The sequence below is a fragment of the Macaca fascicularis genome, chromosome 17 (assembly GCF_037993035.2).
Source record: "Macaca fascicularis isolate 582-1 chromosome 17, T2T-MFA8v1.1".
Classification (NCBI taxonomy): domain Eukaryota; kingdom Metazoa; phylum Chordata; class Mammalia; order Primates; family Cercopithecidae; genus Macaca; species Macaca fascicularis.
In genome coordinates this window covers 12,330,193-12,348,872 of record NC_088391.1, presented here as the reverse complement: position 1 = coordinate 12,348,872, position 18,680 = coordinate 12,330,193, and the positions used below count along the sequence as shown (strand labels likewise).

Here is an 18,680-nt window from a genome sequence, read left to right as displayed (position 1 = left end):
TAAAAACTTCAAAAGGATTTACAGATAAAACATGTGAATTATTAAGACTGAGTTTAGCAAGGATGAAAAGTAAAAACATCAATATATAGATGTTCCTCAACTTACAATAAGGTTAGGTCCCAATAAACCCACTGTAAATTTAAAATATCAATAAGCCAAAAGTGCATTTCTATCATATGTCAAGAAGCATACCAAATGTGTACTGCTTTCACACCATCATAAAGTCAAAAAATTGTAAGCCAAACCATCATAAGTCAGGGACATCCAGAACAAGCATAAGTCACCAACAGGTAACAACAGGTAACACAAATACTTAATGGTAAAAGACTAAATGCTTCCCCTTTAAGATCAGAAACAAAGAAAGGATGTCTACTCCCAGCACTTTTATTCAACATAATGCTAGAAGCCCTAGGCAGCACACAAAGAAACAGAAAATAAAAAGCATACATATTGGAAAAGAAACTGCCCCTACATCCAGACAACATGATTGTCTACAAAGAAGATGCCAAAGGAATCTACAAAAAATAAACTACTAGTTAGTTCATCAAGGTTGCAGGATACAAGATTAACATCCAAAAATCTGTGTTCCTCCCGTACACAGTCATACATCACTTAATGATGGGGTACATTCTGATAAGTATGTTATTGGGAAATTTTATTGTTGTGCAAACATCATACAGTGTACTTACACAAACCTAAATGGAACCGACTACTACATACCTAGGCTATATGGTATGGCCTATTGCTCCAAGGCTACAAACCTGTACAGCATGTTACTATACTGAACACTGTAAGCAACCATAACACAATGGTAAGTATTTGTGTATCTAAATATATCTAAACATAGAAAAGGTACAGTACAAATACAGTATTGTAAGTTTATGGAACCACCATTATATGCAGTCCGTCACTGACAGAAAAGTTGTGTGGTACGCAACTGTACATGAAAAAAAGTGGTAGGGATGATGGTTAGGAAAGAACAGAGAGAATACAATAAAAAGTTCAGAAGACACTTCCATATCTATGTCTTTTAAAAAGGACACTGTACCTATATTTCACACCATACGCAAAATGAATTCCAGGTACAGTAACAACCTAAATATAGAGGCAAAGTGTTAAAAGCTTTTAGAATATGATACAAGAGAATAGCTGCATGACTTCAGGTTAGGAAAAACACTATCTAGCAAGAACCAAGTTCATAGTTACATTCCTTCAACCAAAGAAGATACTCAGCAAATGCCTAGGACAAAGCACTCCAGGGAAAGATTGATAAATTTGATAGGCTTCTCTTCCACTGAGTCTGGAGTGGAAGAAAGTCTCTCTGCCTTATCTCAGAGACAAAAGCTGTTCATCATTCATAAAAACAAATACATGAATATGGCCACAGACCACAGAGTGACCCTGTAAAATATACTCATCCATGTAGTCAAAAATTCATCAAGCACCTCATATGCAGAACACAACAGCAGAAACTACAGAGCAAAACGAGTAAAATGGGTCTCAAAATCCATGAAGAGAAACAGACATTCCCCTAAATAAGTGAATCACAGTTGATTCTGAAATTATCCTAACAGAAATAAACAACAAGCTTGGGAAAAATAAGACTGAAAGAAATACCACTTCTGTTAAGTGGACAGGGGTAAAGTTGTAATAATATAGAGAATAAAAAGACAGAAAAAAACATTCTGAATAAATCTCAGAGAGCAAATTTCAGTTACTGTCCCAGAAGTGTGACTGAAGGAGAAGGTGGAAGGAAGTAAAAGGAGCTAAGACGGAAAAAATAAGAGATAATAAAGAGGGAGGTTATTCAATTTGCACTTCAGTCTTATAAACAGCATTGTAAGGAAAGGTTTGAAACACCTCTGTGAATATACACAGGTTGTTTTTCCTCCAGTAAAACATACTGGCCCTTGTCTACTAAGCAAACTCTATAGACCTTAAAGTCTCATTTTAACTTTTCCTGACCTCAATCAGGCAGGGCTAGGCTCCTCCCCTACAGCTAGTCACACTTTGAATCTACTACAATTAGCACTGATCACATTGTATCTATTGTACTTATTTCTGTCTTTGTCTCTCCCACTAGACTGTAAGCTCCTTAAGAAAAGTAGAGTATAACATTTACGCTAGCATCTATCACATATAATAGCTACTATTAGTAGTAGGCACTCAGGAAATACTGAATGAATGACCAGAACTATTCAAAGAAATTACGGTTACAACAAAAAGTAGAGCTAGACATAGGAGAAATTAAAATTAGTTAGAAAACTACTGCAAAATTCCAAGAAAGAAGTAACGAGGAACTGACTGTAGGCAATGACTACAAAACAAGAAAATGATTCAAAGACTTATGAATGATTATACCAGAGAAGCAGAAGATGATTATAAGATTCAAAACCTTTGTTCCTAGAAAGCCATTTATTTAAATATTTATTGAGAATTTACTTGGTGCGATATACTAAGTACTAAGGACGCAATGATGAGCAAATGTACAAGAAAGAGCTCTGCCCTCATTGTAATGGAGATGGGGGAAACCCCAGAGAGAGATTAAGTCTTGAGAGAAATAAACTTTGCTCTAGAAGGCAACTGTAGATTATACATCTAAAGTTCCAGAAAAAAGGTCTAAAATGAGAAAATATTTTAGAACCATTTATTGTTCATGCTTTATGGGTTTACAAGAGGAGTAAAGAAAATGGGTAGGGTGAGCTGAGATACCAACACTAAATCTTAATGAAATACCTATAGTGATTGGGGTGGTGGGAGCCCACAGGGGAGATAAAGAAGGAAAACAAAAGAAAGTCAAGAAAACGACTTTAGAAAAATTAGAGTAAATGTTACAAAAATCTAGGGAAAAAATGTTTGAAAATGAAGGGGTGATATATAGTGATACTACAAAAACCTAGGCAAAAAAAGTTTGAAGATGGAGGGGTGATATATAGTGATGATTACCCTTGGTGAAAACATACAAAATGACCTCAGCAAATACTCTCTTGAACTTGACAGGATGACCTTTGAGAAAAAAGTGTCCAGAAAATGATGGGAATGAATACCAAATTACGAGATAAGAAAAAGGTGAAAAGAAAAAAGAGGAAGCAGAAAAGGAGCAATGCAGAAGAAGAGGGTATCATTAAGTCAATGAAAAACAGGTATTGATACAGAGTTGCTCCTTAAACAGAAAGTCAAATAAATGATCTGACATATAATAGTTCCCTTCATCTTTGGGGAATCTCAACTATTTACCATTAAGGTAGAGTAAACAAAAAATGAAAAATAACTGCACTTCGAAAATAGTTATATAAAACTGACCTGTATCAGACTCCATTTTATAAACTATGGTACATTACAGAACAATGTGCTGATTTATCAATTTCTCCATTTAAAAAATACAAAATTTAAATTTACCACCATTTTACAGTAAAACTATAACCTAGAATTTCCCTTCTTTCAAAGGGTTATTTGAAACAAGCATTTTCAGAAAACAGTTCAGTTCAAAAATTATATGTATATTATTATATTTACATTTTTATGTTCAGTATGAACAGTAAGCATAAGAAAATATTCTAATACTAGGCCACGCACAGTGGCTCACACCTGTAATCTCAGCACTTTGGGAGGCCAAAGTGGGCAGATCACCTGAGGTCAGGAGTTCGAGACCAGCCAGGACAACATGGCGAAACCCCGTCTCTACTAAATATACAAATATTAGCTGGGCATGGTGGCGCATGCCTGTAGTCCCAGAGATACTCAGGAGGCTGAGGCCGGAGACTCACTTGAACCCGGGAGGTGGAGGTTGCAGTGAGCTGAGATCATGCCATTGCACTCCAGCATGGGTGACAGAGCAAGATTCCATCTCAAAAAAAAAAGAAAAGAAAATATTCTAATACTAAAGATTTTTTTTAAAGTTCAAATAAAATGATCATTAAAGGAAATATATGAGAATCTTTTAATCACACTGAGTACCAGGAAGAAAAATCAATGAAATATTCATTCTTTAACATTATCAGACGTAAATCAATATTCATAAATGTAACGAAACAAGAGACTGTAGTAAAAAACATGTAAGATATTTTCACTGAATGGAAAAGGAAAACAAAGTACTGACTAAAGAGCAAGAGCAGCCATAAAAATAAGCAATCCTATTTTTTAGTTGATTTAGGCATCCAAATCAACAAATAAAGACCAGCATCTGCCAGTTTCATGTTGATTTTTCTTAAAAATTCACAGTGTGACATTAAATTCACAGCCACAGAAATCAAATCAAATCACTACTAGAATCCGTACTTGGCCATGTTAATTAAAAGCTGTTTTTCCTTCTGGGATTTTACTCCAGGTTTGAGGTGGAATTCAAAGGAAAACATAAGATTTTGTGAAGAGTCTGATATAACTGCAGAAGGCAGTCTTCTCCACAACTGCTACCTCTTACAACCAGCAGATGGTGCCCTCCATAAAGACAACTCTTTAGTACACAATAATTAAACAGTCTAAAAAGTTAGGCTTATTCTTGTTGAGGGACAACGAAAAATCTAAAGGGAGTTTTTCCTAAGAGACAAGAGACTAAGTAAATTATGCTATTCTCCCCTAAGCATATAACTTGAAGGCCATATTTACATATTTTCCAATTGTTTAAACAAAAAGCTGCTTTTTTCAACATACAATTTTTTGACTAATCTACCATGCAGCTTGAATTAATCTTTATTAATTCAAAATCAGTGTATTTATGTTATTCCTTATTTGTTCTGATAAAACAGAGTAACGGTGAATACTTTAGGAAGTTCTTTTAGAAACTGGACCCTTTCTCTGAATACATATTTTTCCTAATGTTTATTTGTAAAGGGCAAACATGGTCACTTGCCTATATCATTTTTTAAGAATCATCAATGTTATGGACAGTAAAGTTTAACTGGCTCAAACAGAAAAGGAGCCCCAGGCCCTGGAATATCTCAACCTGCATCAGTTTCTAACAGCACAGAAAGTGTTCTGTTAAATCTCTTTCAAGTAATTATTGTGTATTAATAGTGATAATATCTCTCATTTATTGAATGATTAGTATTTCTCTGGTCAGTAGTCAACTCAATATCCCATTGTGGGGGGTGGGGGAACAGATAAAATTACAAATTTTTCTATTCACGTCAAATCTCCAAAACACATTCTTGCACAACGACCCCCCCCCGCCCCCACTTAGACTGCTGCTTCTTCATTGAGAAAACAGAAGCGCCATGAAACAGAAACTTCCTCAGCCTCTTATCACCCAATTTACATGCCTATGTACATTTGCACCCATTCCCTCCCTTCTCTCCTTCCCCCTTCCTTCCTTCCCTCCCTCTTTCCTAATACCAGAAAGGAAATAGCCCTCCTCACATCACAACACTAGCCCCTTCATAAGCACACAAAATCCCATCCTCTACTCAGAGACTTTTATTTGATTAGTTATCTCCTTTTCCCCCTGTACCAGCATCCTCTATGTCTACTAGATACTTTCTCTCAGCATTCAAATATATTCTGTTATTGGATGGATGGAAGGCATTCAGGCAGAAAGGGAAAGAAAATACAACATACCTGCTTAGACTACAAATACCTCCCCGGCCTCAGCTATTGTCCTCTATCCCAAATTACCTTCACAGACAAGCTTCTCAAAGAGTAATCTATACTATCTACTTTCAATTCCCATTCACTATCCATACTAATCTAGTCTAGCTTCCAAACAGTTCCCCACCCCCACACTCCGCCCCATCAGCAAAATCCTTTTGCTGCAGTCACTGTAGCAGATTGCAAAAAATGACAACAAATTTTTCCATTCCTTGTATCTACATCCTTACAATCTGACTTTGTTGCTCCTCCCATCAAGAAATGAAAGTGTTTTTTCAGACCTAGAATCTGAGATGGTGTTATGACTCTTTGGGCAACGGGACATTGAGAAGTTTAGTGTTTGCGCTCTGGGTTAGCTTACCTACTGCTCTTGGAATTCTGCTATGGAGATGTCAGCAAGTCCAAGCTACCCCAATAGAATATTAGAACCTATATGCACAGAGGCACACTGTCCCCGCCGTGGTCATCATGAACAAGCCAGCCCTAGTCAAATCACCAGGTGACCAGAGGCACATCTGTAGATGCATAAGCAACCCCAGCTAAAATCAGCTAAGCCTTGCCCAGATCAGTAGAACCACCCAGATAAGCCAAACCCAAATTGCCAATATACACAATTGGGAACAGTTTTTTTCAGTAATTAAGTCTTTGGGTGATTTGTTATGCAGTAAAAGCTAACTAAAAGTCATCAGTTGACCTCTAGGTTGCCAATCAAGTGAACACTTTTCTAACCCTTATTTTATTCATCTCGGCAGTATGATATACAGTTGACCACAACCTCCTCCTTGAAACATTACTTTCCTTTTGTTTCTACTAGTAACACTTTGCCTTTTCCTGATTTTTTTCCTACCTTACTGGTTATTCCTGTCTCCTTTGTAGACTTCTCTTCTACTCAACCTCCAAATATCAGTAACTTATCAGAGCTCAATTCTCTTTTTACTGTTTATGTTTTTCTCCCAAGGCTATTGCCCTAAGCTTTCTTTTAATACCTACTCCATAAAGACCTCTCTTTTCAACTCTAGTCCGCATATACAACTGTCTACTTAACATTTCCACTTGGGTATTCTCAAAGATACTGTGAACTCAAGATACTCTAAACAAAATGTCTCCCAATTTTTTTCTCCCTCCAAAAAAAATCCTCATTCTTCATTCCTCTCCCTCTCCAGTGTGTGTTGCCTTCATGTACCCATTTCTTCCTCACAGTTTTCTGGGAATGAAGCTTGGCAATTCCCTTTCAACATTTACAATCAACAATCAAGTCCTATAAATGCTACCTTGCAAAATGTAAATGAAATCAACCCTTATTTAGCCATTACTTCACCACAACATAAATCTATGCCACATCCAATTCATTCTTCAGAGAGCAACCAGAATGATCCTAAGAAACTAATCTCTTCATATCACTGCCTTACTTAGAATTCTTAAATAGGTTCCCACTGCCCTTCGAATAAGTTCCAAATATACTAATCTGACCATTTGCTCATTACACTCCAGTCACATCTCTATTCCTTGAAGACACTAACCAAGATCCTTCTGTCTCAGGGTGTGCTATTCCTTCTGCTTCAGGAAACTTTTTCTCCTCTCTAGCCCTCATGCCTGGCTAACACTACTCTTTCAAGTCTCACCTGTCAATCAGGGAAGCTGTCCCAAATCTACTTAGTCTAAATAAAATCCCTACTACATGCTGTCACACCACCCCTACACTTTTCCTTCAAAGAATTTATCATAAATGTAAATATAAATTCTCTAATGTGTTTCCCCTTCTGAACTGCACACTACATGAGAAAAGTTTAAGGATCCTAATTTGTTCATTGCTACACACCTAATGCATAACACAATGCTGGTTAAAAAGCAAAAGCTGAATAAATGTTCTTACTAAGATGAACTACATAATTGTGCCCATTTATAAATGAGAAAATTGAGGTTCAAAGAGGTTAAATAACTATGCTAAAGTTATCAACAACTAAACTTATATTGAGCCACATCTGATTCCCAAAGCCTATGCCCTTAACCTAATGGTTTTCCATCTCTGGCACACTGTTGAATCCTCTAATAATCAGACCCAAACACTTCCATATGAAAAAAGCTCCATGAGGAAATTTACATACCAAGTTTAGTAACAAATGCCTTACCATTACAATATAGTGCCAATTCTGCCTACTATCCCTGTACACATTTCTGATACTTTATATACGTAAGCATGGCAGCTTTAATTTTTGAAAGATCATGGTTTTCAAAGCTCTTTCATGCACACATTTTCCTTCAAAATTCTATGAAAGTGGGAATTATCCCTATTTTACAGAAATGAAGTTCAGAAAGCTGACGAACTTGCATACAGTCACCCTGTAGTAAGTGGCAGAGCAATGACAAGAGGTCAAGTTTTCTCGTTTTACTTCAGGCTCTTAAGGAACGCTGAATTGGAAATTAAGAGTCAGAATACTAGGCCAGGCGCCGTGGCTCACGCCTGTAATCCCAGCACTTTGGGAGGCCGAGGCAGGTGGATCACAAGGTCAGGAGATCTAAGACTATCCTAGCTAACACGGTGAAACCCTATCTCTACTAAAAATACAAAAAATTAGCCAGGCATGGTGGTGGGCGCCTGTAGCTACCTCCAGCTACTCTGGAGGCTGAGGCAGGAGAATGGCGTGAACCCAGGAGGCGGAGCTTTCAGTGAGCAGATATCACGCCACTGCACTCCAGCCTGGGCAACAGAGCGAGACTGTCTCCAAAAAAAAAAAAAAAAAAAAAAAAAGAATCTGAATACTAGAAAATCTGAGCAAACTGAACAGAAACAAAAATGTTAGCCCATCCAGAAACTCAAGGGACAAAGATATTTTATAGCTTAGACGAGTACAATGGCACTAATTAATAAGACAGGCCAGGCAGGGCACAGTGGCTCACGCCTGTAATTCCAGCACTTTGGGAGGCCGAGGCAGGTGGGTCACGAGGTCAAGAAATCAAGACCATCCTGGCCAACATGGTGAAACCCCGTCTCTACTAAAAATACAAAAACTAGCTGGCGTGGTGGTGCATGCCTGTAATTCCAGCTACTTGGGAGGCTGAGGCAGGAGAATCACTTGAACCCGGAGGCAGAGGTTGCAGTGAGCCGAGATTGCACCACTGCACTCCAGCCTGGCACCAGAGCAAGACTCTGTCTTAAAAAAAAAAAAAAAAAGCCAGGCATAGTGGCTCACACCTGTAATCCCAGCACTTTGGGAGGCCAAGGCAGAAGGGTCACTTGAGGGCAGGATTTCTAGACCAGCCTGGGCAATACAGTGAGACCTCCCCGATCTCTACCAAAAAAAAAAAAAAATGTAATTGGCTGGACATGGTGGTGCGTGCCTGTAGTCCTAGCTTCTCAGGAGACTGAGGCAGGAGGATGGCTTGAGCCCAGGAGTTCAAAGCTACAGTGAGCTATGATCGAGTTACTGCACTCCAGCCTAGGTGACAGAGTAAGGCCTTGCCTCTTTTAAATAAATTTAAAAAAAAAAAAGGCAGTAAGAAGTATTGTTGAAGCTGTGAAGAAACTGGAACCCTCATATTTTGTGGGAATGTAAAATGCTGGAGCCATTTTTGGAAAACGTTTCACAGTATCTTAAAAGGTTAAATGTTGGCTGGGCGCGGTGGCTCACACCTGTAATCCCAACACTTTGGGAGGCTGAGGCGGGTGGATCACGAGGTGAGGAGTTAGAGACCAGCCTGGCCAAGATGGTGAAATCCCATCTCTACTAGAAATACAAAAATTAGCCAGGTGTGGTGGCGGGCGCCTGTAATCCCAGCTACTCAGGAGGCTGAGGCAAGACAATCCCTTGAACCCTGAAGGTGGAGGCTGTGGTAAGCCGAGATCGCATCACTACACTCTAGCCTGGGTGACAGAGTAAGACCCTGTTCTCAAAAAAAAAATAAAAAAATAAAAAAAGTAAATGTAAATTTACCATATGACCCAGCAATTCCCCCTTCTAGGTGTCCATCCAAGAGAAAACCTATATCCACACAAAGACTTTTACCAGAATATTTATAGCAGTATTCATAATGCCCAAAAAGTATAAACAATCCAAATATCTATTAACTGGTGAATGGATAAACAAAATGATACTAATTGAAATAGAAAGGAAAAAAGTACTGAAACAAAAGTGAATCAACCAGATTCTGTGCATGTACATATACATGTGCACATATTGCTGAAGGTGTTATAAAAGAAATTGGGACCAGTTAATCTAAGGCTTTAAGGAGTTTGGTCATTATCATATAAGGCAGTTGTAATTTATTTTTCTTTCTTTTCTAAGAAATTTACAAAGAAATGAGATTTATATTTTAGAAAGAGAACTTCCAAAGACAAAGACATACCAGCAAGAACACAGGAAGACTGCGGGAATCTATGAGGGACTGAAAGAAGCTTGAAGCAGTAACAGGAAGCTCTGAACAACTGGAAGAAAACACAAAAGTATTTGAAGAGAGGATATAGTAGAAAACAGGAGAGAAGTATATAGTTTAGTAGGAGAATGAGGTTGAGACAGAAATCCATGAGGCACTGCATAACACTACATTGTATCTTTTTAAGATGAAAATAAAATGGGCATAAAAGTATTGATACCTAAGGACCCAATGTACCATACTGTATACAGGGCAAATGAGAGTACAATTGTTAATTCTACCTAATTAAAGTAACATAGTATCCATAATGATAAATATTTAATAAATCTGCTTACAAAGTTATGTACCTTGTAGATAAAATAATAATGAGTAAACTGGGGGAGGGGTTATAAGAAAAATTAGGATGTCAAGTCGACCAAAAAGTTTAATTTGGTAAGTTTCTCAATAAATTTCCCTATAATGGGAAAAGCTTAACAAAATCATTATAGTACATACACACTTGATATATTCCTCAAAGACATTAGTTTTGAGGGAATGCATATGGATTAATATTACTAAATCTAATCTAAATCTAGTCTCACTGATTACATCTACCTTATATGCTTCCTGGCTAAAATCAACAACTTTGTTTTGTGACACTGTTGTTCAAACACGGATAGCTGGTTGTGTTTTTGTTTCCTTAAATAGTTTTATTAAGATATAATTCACATATCAATTCATCTTTTAGAGTGTACGATTCAATAGTTTTAGATCTAATACATTTATTTTTTGTGTAAAAATATATGTAACATAAAATCTACCATTTTTAAGTGTACAATTGAGTGACATTACTTATATTTACAATATTGTGCAACCACTACCATTTCCAAAACGTTTTCATCAACCAAAACAGAAAGAAACTTGTAACCATTAAGCAATAACATCCCATGCCCTCTTTTCCCCAGCCCCTAGTAATTCTAATATACTATCTGTCTCTATGAATTTGCCTATCCCTAAGTGCCTCATGTAGGTAGAATCACAGTATTTGTCCTTTTCCATCAAATTTCACTGAGTATATTTTAAGGTTTATCCCTGTTACAGCACATGTCAGAGCTTAAATTCTTTTGAGTAGCTGGGACTACAGGCGTGCGCCAGCACGCCTGGCTAGTTTTTTGTATTTTAGTAGAGACGGGGTTTCACCATGCTGGGCAGGATGGTCTTTATCTCCGGAACTCAAGATCCGCCCGCCTCAGCCTCCCAAAGTGCTGGGATTGCAGGTATGAGCCACCACACCCGGCCCAAAGCTTCAATTATTTTTATGACTGAATATTATATGTATATACCACATTTTGTTTATCCATTCTTCTGCTGGTAGACACTTGGTTTCCATTCTTGGCTACTATGAACAATGCTGCAATAAACACGGCTGTACAAATACCCATTTAAGTCCCTGTTCAATTCTTTACAGTATACAGCTAGCAGTGGAATTGCTAAGTTTATGGTAACTTTATGTTTAGCTTTTTGAAGAACCACCAAACTTTTTCTCACAGCAGCAGTGAGCTACACCAGCAAATGAGGGCTCCAATTTTTCCACATCCTCTCCAACAGTTATTTATGGTTTTGTTTTGTTTCTTTATAGCCATCCTAGTAGGTGTGCAGTATAACCTCATTATGGTTTTGATTTTTATTTTCCTAATGATTAATGATGTTGAGTATCTTATGTGCTTACAGGTCATTTGTGTATCTTTGGAAAAATGTCTATTCAAGATCATTGCTCACTTTTAAATTAGGTTGTCTTTTTGTCATTGACTTGTAGGAGCTCTTTATATATTCTGGACATTAAATCCTTATTAGAGATATGACTTGCAAAAATTTTCTTCTGTAGGTTATGTTTTCATTTTCTTGATAATGTCCTTTGATGCAGAAAAGTTTTTAATTTTTATAAAGTCCAATATATATTTTTTATTGTTTGTGCTAATAAATTCAAGGTCATAAAATTCTACTCCCATATTTTCTTCTAAAAGTATATACGCCTAAATCTTATATTTACATCATTGATCATTTTGAGCTCATTTTTATCCGCTGTGTGAAGGAGAGGTCCAACTTAATTCTTTTGCATGTGGAAATCCAGTTGTCCCAGTGTCATCTATTGAAGATTATTCTTTCCCTCTTTGTTTTTAATAAGGATATTCTGGTTCCTCCTCTAGAAATTTTGATTCAGCGGGTGGGGGGAGAAGTTTCAGAACCTGCCATTTTTAAGGAATGTCTCAGACAATTCCTATGGTCAGACAAGTTTAGAAAACAGTTTAGAATACAACTTCAGGTGCTCAATTCGTATTGCAAAGAAGCCAAATAACTTTTTTTTTTTTTCTTAAATCCTGGCTTTGCCTTTAGATGCATATTCCTAGCCTATACTATATCCAACTGACAACTTAGGTAAGAACTCCTAATTTTCACAAAAAATTGTCAACTTTACTGCACCTTTGATCTCTAAAACATTGGGCTCTGCCAAAACAATACAATCAGACTTGCCACAATACAGACAGATCATTCATTCTTTCAACAACAAATATTTATTGAGCACCTATTATATCCGAGGTACTGTTGACTGGGGAATATAACAGTAGGAGAAAGCCAAAGATTATTGTTCTCATGGCATAGCTTATATTAAAGTTGAAGGAAAACAACAAATGTCAAGTGTGTGTTAGATAACGTAAAATGTTAAGAAAAATAGGGGCCAAGCGCCATGGCTCATGCCTGTAATCCTAACACTTTGGCAGGTCAAGGCGGGTGGACTGCTTGAGCCCAGGAGTTTGAGACCAGCCTGGGCAATACAATGAAATCCTACCACTACAAAAAATACGAAAAAAAATTAGTCCCAGATAATCGGGAGGCTGAGGTGAGAGGATCACCTGAGTCTAGGGATGTTGAGGTTACAGTGAGCCACGATCCCAACACTGCACCCCAGCCTGAGCAACAGAGTGAGATCCCATCTCAAAAAAACAAAAAAAGAGTCAATAGGGGTGGCCAGGTGTGGTGGCTCATGCCTGTAATCCCAACACTTTGGGAGGCTGAGGCAGCTGGATCACTTGAGACAGGAGTTCGAGACCAGCCTGGCCAACATGGTGAAACCATGTCTCCATAAAAACACTACAAAAATTAGCCGGCCATGGTGGCGCATGCCTGTAATCTCAGCTACTCGGGAGGCTGAGGCAGGAGAATGGCTTGAATCCAGGAGGCAGAGGTTACAGTGAGCCGAAATCGCACCACTGCACTCCAGCCTGGACAACAGAGTGAGACTCCGTCTGAGGAAAAAAACAAAAAAAAGACTAAGTAGGGGAGGGAGCTGTTTTACCTTGCAAAGACTGGAAAGGACTCTATGACCAGGTGACATTTGAGCGGAAACCTGAAAAAGAATGATGATAAACCATGCAAATACCTGAGGGAAGAATATTCAACACAGAGTGAGGCCCAGAGATTTTAACCCTGCACTATCTACTACCCAACTACTATCAAAGAAGGCCAGAGAACAATTACATTTCTGAAGGATTTTTTAAAGAAATCCCATTAATCACTTCCTCTAGATCAGGGCTTCTCAACTTCAGCACTCTCAGGTTTTTTGCCAAAAAGTATTTATTGCAGGTAGAGGTCAGGACGCACCTGTACATTGTAGAATGTTCAGCAGCATCCCTGGGCTCTGCCACTAGACGTGAGTAGCGCACACACACCATCACCATCCCCAGCTGTGACAACCAAAAATGTCTGCAGACATTGCCAAGTGTCCCCTGCAGGGCAAAATCACCCCACACTGAGAACTACTGCTCTAGGTCTGTTCTTACACTCAGGTTCTACATAGGAAACCCATAAATGGTCTTCAGGAGGTCTATGAACCATCTATAGTCATTTAAAAGTATACAGAGTTTGCATGCATGTGATAATGTACATTTTTCTGGGAAGAAGGATCAGGGCTTGTGATGTATTCTCTAACGTCTACAGTCAAAAAAGAAAGTTAAGGAACACTGCTTCTAACATCTCAAGGACGTTAAGGAACACCACCTGGAAACTCCAAATCTGAGCTATGTTTGTCTTGGCCCATACATTCACTTTCTGTTAGTTGAATGCAATTGGGTATCTTCTTTCTTTTCTTTTTGGCTTTCATTAAGTAACCCATTAAAAGCCTATAAACTAGTCACTGAATTTGCTGAAAGATGTTTTTGGAAAATCATCAACTCTGATTTTATTATCATCCATATTTAACAAATGAAGAAAACTGGGACAAGAGAAATTCACTGATTTTGCCCAAGATCAGAAAGTTCCCAAATGGCAGAATTAGAACTACATCATACCTGCTTACATGGTTATATGGCTGGAAATGGCCAGAGAGGCACACTTAACTTCTTGGTTTATTTCAAAAATAAACTATAAAAGCACTGTAAGTAAGGTACAAAACCAATAAATCAAAGGGCATAAGATGAATAAGAAATATCAACCATAAGTTTAACATTGTCTAAGAGCTACTGAGGAGAAGTGAAGCTGTATGTGACATCTACATCCTCGCTGAAACCTAATGGGTCAGTGGGTAATGTAATGGATAACTCTATCAAGAATAAGCACAGAAGTGAGTTTTAGTCACTCCTTTTTATTCTTCAATGCAAGCCAAAGTACAATTCAAAGTACTTAAAGTATGATTCAGTAGAAAAAATTCTACAAGAATTGTAGCCAACACAAGGTATCCAAAAAGCCAGTGATCTCAATGTCTGGTTTGACCTAGAAAAAAAGGAAAAGGTTAAAAAAAAAAAATGAACAACTCAGAGCAATGATTCTTCAAACTTATTTTAATCATGAAACACACTCTTCTAACCAAAACATTATAACAATGTGCAATACATCAAATAGGTTAAAAAAGAGCTGCTCTGGCTGAACTGAGTGATGGATATTCCAATATCCCCAACTTCTCTTATCAAGAAGTTTCACAGAGAAAAATCTGAAAACCAGTGTTCTGTTAGATGTTATTGGAAATGTGAATTATTACAGCCTTTTTGAAAAAAATTGTGTTAATATCTATTAAATTTTAATGATACATTCCCTTCAACCTAGCAATACTTCTCTTCCAATTCTCACAGGAATAAAAATGTCAATATAAATGTACTAGAATATGTATCTTAGCACTGTTTACAACAAGCAGAAAAAAATATCTGACATCGACAAGGGAACAGCTACATGAAGTGTGGTAAATCTTTACTGTGGAATATTATGCAGTCATTACAAAGAAAAAAAGTAACAGCATTAGCCAATAATACTAATGTACTAACGAGTGGGAAAAGCTCAAGTGTGTAGTATGTGCACACGTGTGGGTTTAATAGTATTTTTTGTAAAATAAACACTACTGTAACATACACCAAAACAGTACCTATTGGGCAATAAAAAACACCCCCAAAAATGTAGATAATTAAATTAATGGGAAGTATAGAGCATAATTTTTTCTTTTTTTTCTGAGACAGAGTCTCGCCGTGTCACCCAGGCTGGAGTGCAGTGGCACAATCTCAGCTCATGCCAACCTCCACCTCCCAGGTTCAAGCAATTCTCCTTCCTCAGCCTCCCAAGTAGCTGGGATTACAGGCACCTGCCACCACATCCAGAGCTTGTATTTTTTGTAGAGAAAGAGTTTCACCTTAGCCAGGCTGGTCTCGAACTCCTGACCTCAAGTGATCCACCTGCCTCAGCCTCCCAAAGTGCTAGGATTACAGGCCTGAGCCACCACACCAAGCTCAAAATTACTTGTATTATTACTGCAAATATGTAAAAATAGAACATAGAAATGATTTGAGCTTGGGATGGAAGAAAGGATACATCTCTTGTAGATACGTTATTTCAAAGTATTTGTAATAAAGTATTTTCTGAAAGCAATCCTAAAAGAAAGAAAACTAATAATCTATAGGTATTATGGATTGCCTATCCTTCAAAGCTGTTCTCTATTAACATTTTTTTCCCTTAAAACTGAACTTTAAATGAAGTTTGGGCAACAGATCTATCTATTCTAGATTATATACTCTGGCAGGAGCCAAGAGAGTAAATATTCTGAAATGTCAAAAGTGCTTCTGCCTTTAACAAGAACACAATCATACAGTATCACCCTCTTTCCTCCTCCTTCTCCTCCTCCCCACTAACCTCTCTCTCTCTCCCTTTTTACTTTCTCCTCCACCTCCCACTGTAACATCTTAAACGGTACGGAAGAATTCAATTAGATGACCCAACCCTCATCTCCATCCTCATCCCACCTTCCAGATCTAAAACTCTACAATTCTTTTATCTTACTGTATCATGTACTTGCAGTTTTTGGCAATCTTTAATACTTATCACTCCAACAATATTAAATATAATCTGTTCTTTACAGATTAATTAATGCAATTACTGCAACTGCTAATTTGCAAATTAATTTTTCTATTTTTTCCTTCATTTTCCCAGGAAAACAAACTCACAATGCAAAGAACTGCAATACAGAAAATGGTTCTGCTAGAAAAAAGATACTTCTTTTCAACCCCCTTGCAAACATAAAAAAAATTTAAAAACTTTCTTCCTCAAAAAGAGTAAAAAACAACCCAGGAAATGAACTACATATTTTTAAAGTACCAATCAGAAATAAACTATAAAGTATATACTGTCTTGTGAGAAGCAAATAACACAACAGAGCAGCTTTGTACAAATATCTATAACTAATTCTACAAAGTTGACTCCATTTTCTCTTCCATAAAATGTAGATAGCATCCATCTGCTTAATTACTGCACAGATTGTAAAGCACTGCACCTGCAGTTACCAAACTGTAAAACAAGACATCTCAGAGACCCCTAGATACCACAGCAAATGCACAGGCATTGGGGGATATTTTAAGTTCTCAAGGAAAATACAGCTATTCTCAAGATCTGTCAGACACCAGGTAAGCTTACCAGCTCAAGGTAGTTCCATTTGAACATGAGATCATTGTTCTACCTTCTTTTTGAAGGTAATATATCTTTGAGAAGCTAGGTTTTGGGGCAGCTGATGTGATAAAAAGTACTAGATAGAAATCAATGGAAAACAGGAAACAAAGGTGGCAGTATTCAGTCTGATTCCAAGACTTAAGAACTTTGCATATGCCCAACAGGCACACACATCAGATCAGTAAGCATATGTCATTATTTAAGGATAAAAAGGGAATGTTTTTATTTGATTGAACATATAATTCTTAAACCATAAATACTTATTAGGCTACTTGTATCTAACTAAAACAGAACTGTTACATATTCTATTTTGGCTCCATGAAAAAATGATGAGACGCTAAGGACACCATGAACAGAACATTTAGGAATGCCTCACTGTACATTTATAAGGGATTCTCATAGATGTCTGTAAGTTGCACAGTTGTACAACACCTTTACTCTTTCTTCACTGCAGACAAGGCAAAGAAAATAAAAAAACCATCGAGACTGAAAACATGCCAAAAATGAGTAGGATGGTGACAGGAGGCTCCTCATTACATTTGTTCTAGAAAAGCAGGAGGCAAAACCAAAGACTGACTACAATAATTAAAGAAGAAAAAAATCACAAATGTTGCCTATTTAATGGCTTATCTAAAGACAAGGTCGAATTCAGCCTTAAAGCCTTGATTATCTAACAATGGTTTTCCAATACACTTTAGCAAATGAGCCCTCTTTTCAAGCCAATCTCCCCTAAATTCTAAGTTACAAAACACAGAAAAAGCAAAGTTCTGTTTGTAGTTGAGGAAGAACATAGGACCACAGTCTGGCTTACCTCCCTCCACACCTGTAACTGCATTCACAGGGTCCTCTAGCCCTTCAACAATTCAGTAGGAAAGGGATTATGGGTGCCACAGACCTTCAAAGCAGCTCAGCTTTACAAAACATCTCACTTGAATACTGGTCTGGAGCTGGATGCAGTGGATCATGCCTGTAATCCCAGCACCTTGGGAGGCCCAGGCAGACAGATCACTTGGGGTCAGGAGCTCAAGACCAGACTGGCCAACACGGCAAAACCCCATCTCTACTAAAAATACAAAAATTAGCCAGGCGTTGGTGGTGCATGCCTGTGATCCCAGCTACTCTGGAGGCTGAGGCACAAGAATCACTTGAATCCAGGAGGCGGAGCCTGCGGTTGAGCCAAGATCTTCCCCACTGCACTCCAGCCTGGGCATCAGAGCAAGACCCTGTTTCATTTAAAAAAAAAAAAAAAAAAAAAAAAAAAAGAATACTGGTCTGGGCTACAATTCACAGACTAAAAGCTAGGACAATGCATTTCAAACTTTTTTTTTTTTTTTTTTTTTTAACTGCAGCACAACACAGTACATAAACACACTGGGGAAAAAAATGTCTCATTAAGTAACATCCTTCTTGTGTATATTTCATTCTGAGGTTTTCTACTTTAATTAAAACCTGATTTACAAACTCTAGCCTAAGAAATTATCTCAATAACTTCTCAAAATACCTGAAACTAATTAAAATAAAATGAAATTCCACTTATACATAAAACCCCATCAGGATAAATCAACAAGTACATCAGGAGACTCAAATAGTTCAAAAGAGGGACACAAACTGAGAATCACAACAGGTACATAAAATTAAACATTAATACAGAAAAACACAAAAGAATTTTTTTAATTTTTAGTGCTGTCACAATGAAATGTGCAGAGATTTGTATACGTAAAACTAAAATAGGTTAGCCAGGCATGGTGGTGCACACCTGTAGTCCCAAC

The 18,680-nt window shown here is 37.5% G+C and overlaps 1 protein-coding gene across 10 annotated transcripts in view; it reads right to left on the bottom strand.

Annotated features, from left to right (window-relative positions):
* Positions 1–18,680, bottom strand: part of PDS5B (PDS5 cohesin associated factor B) — a 189,304-nt gene that overhangs the window by 133,605 nt on the left and 37,019 nt on the right. The window lies entirely within an intron of this gene.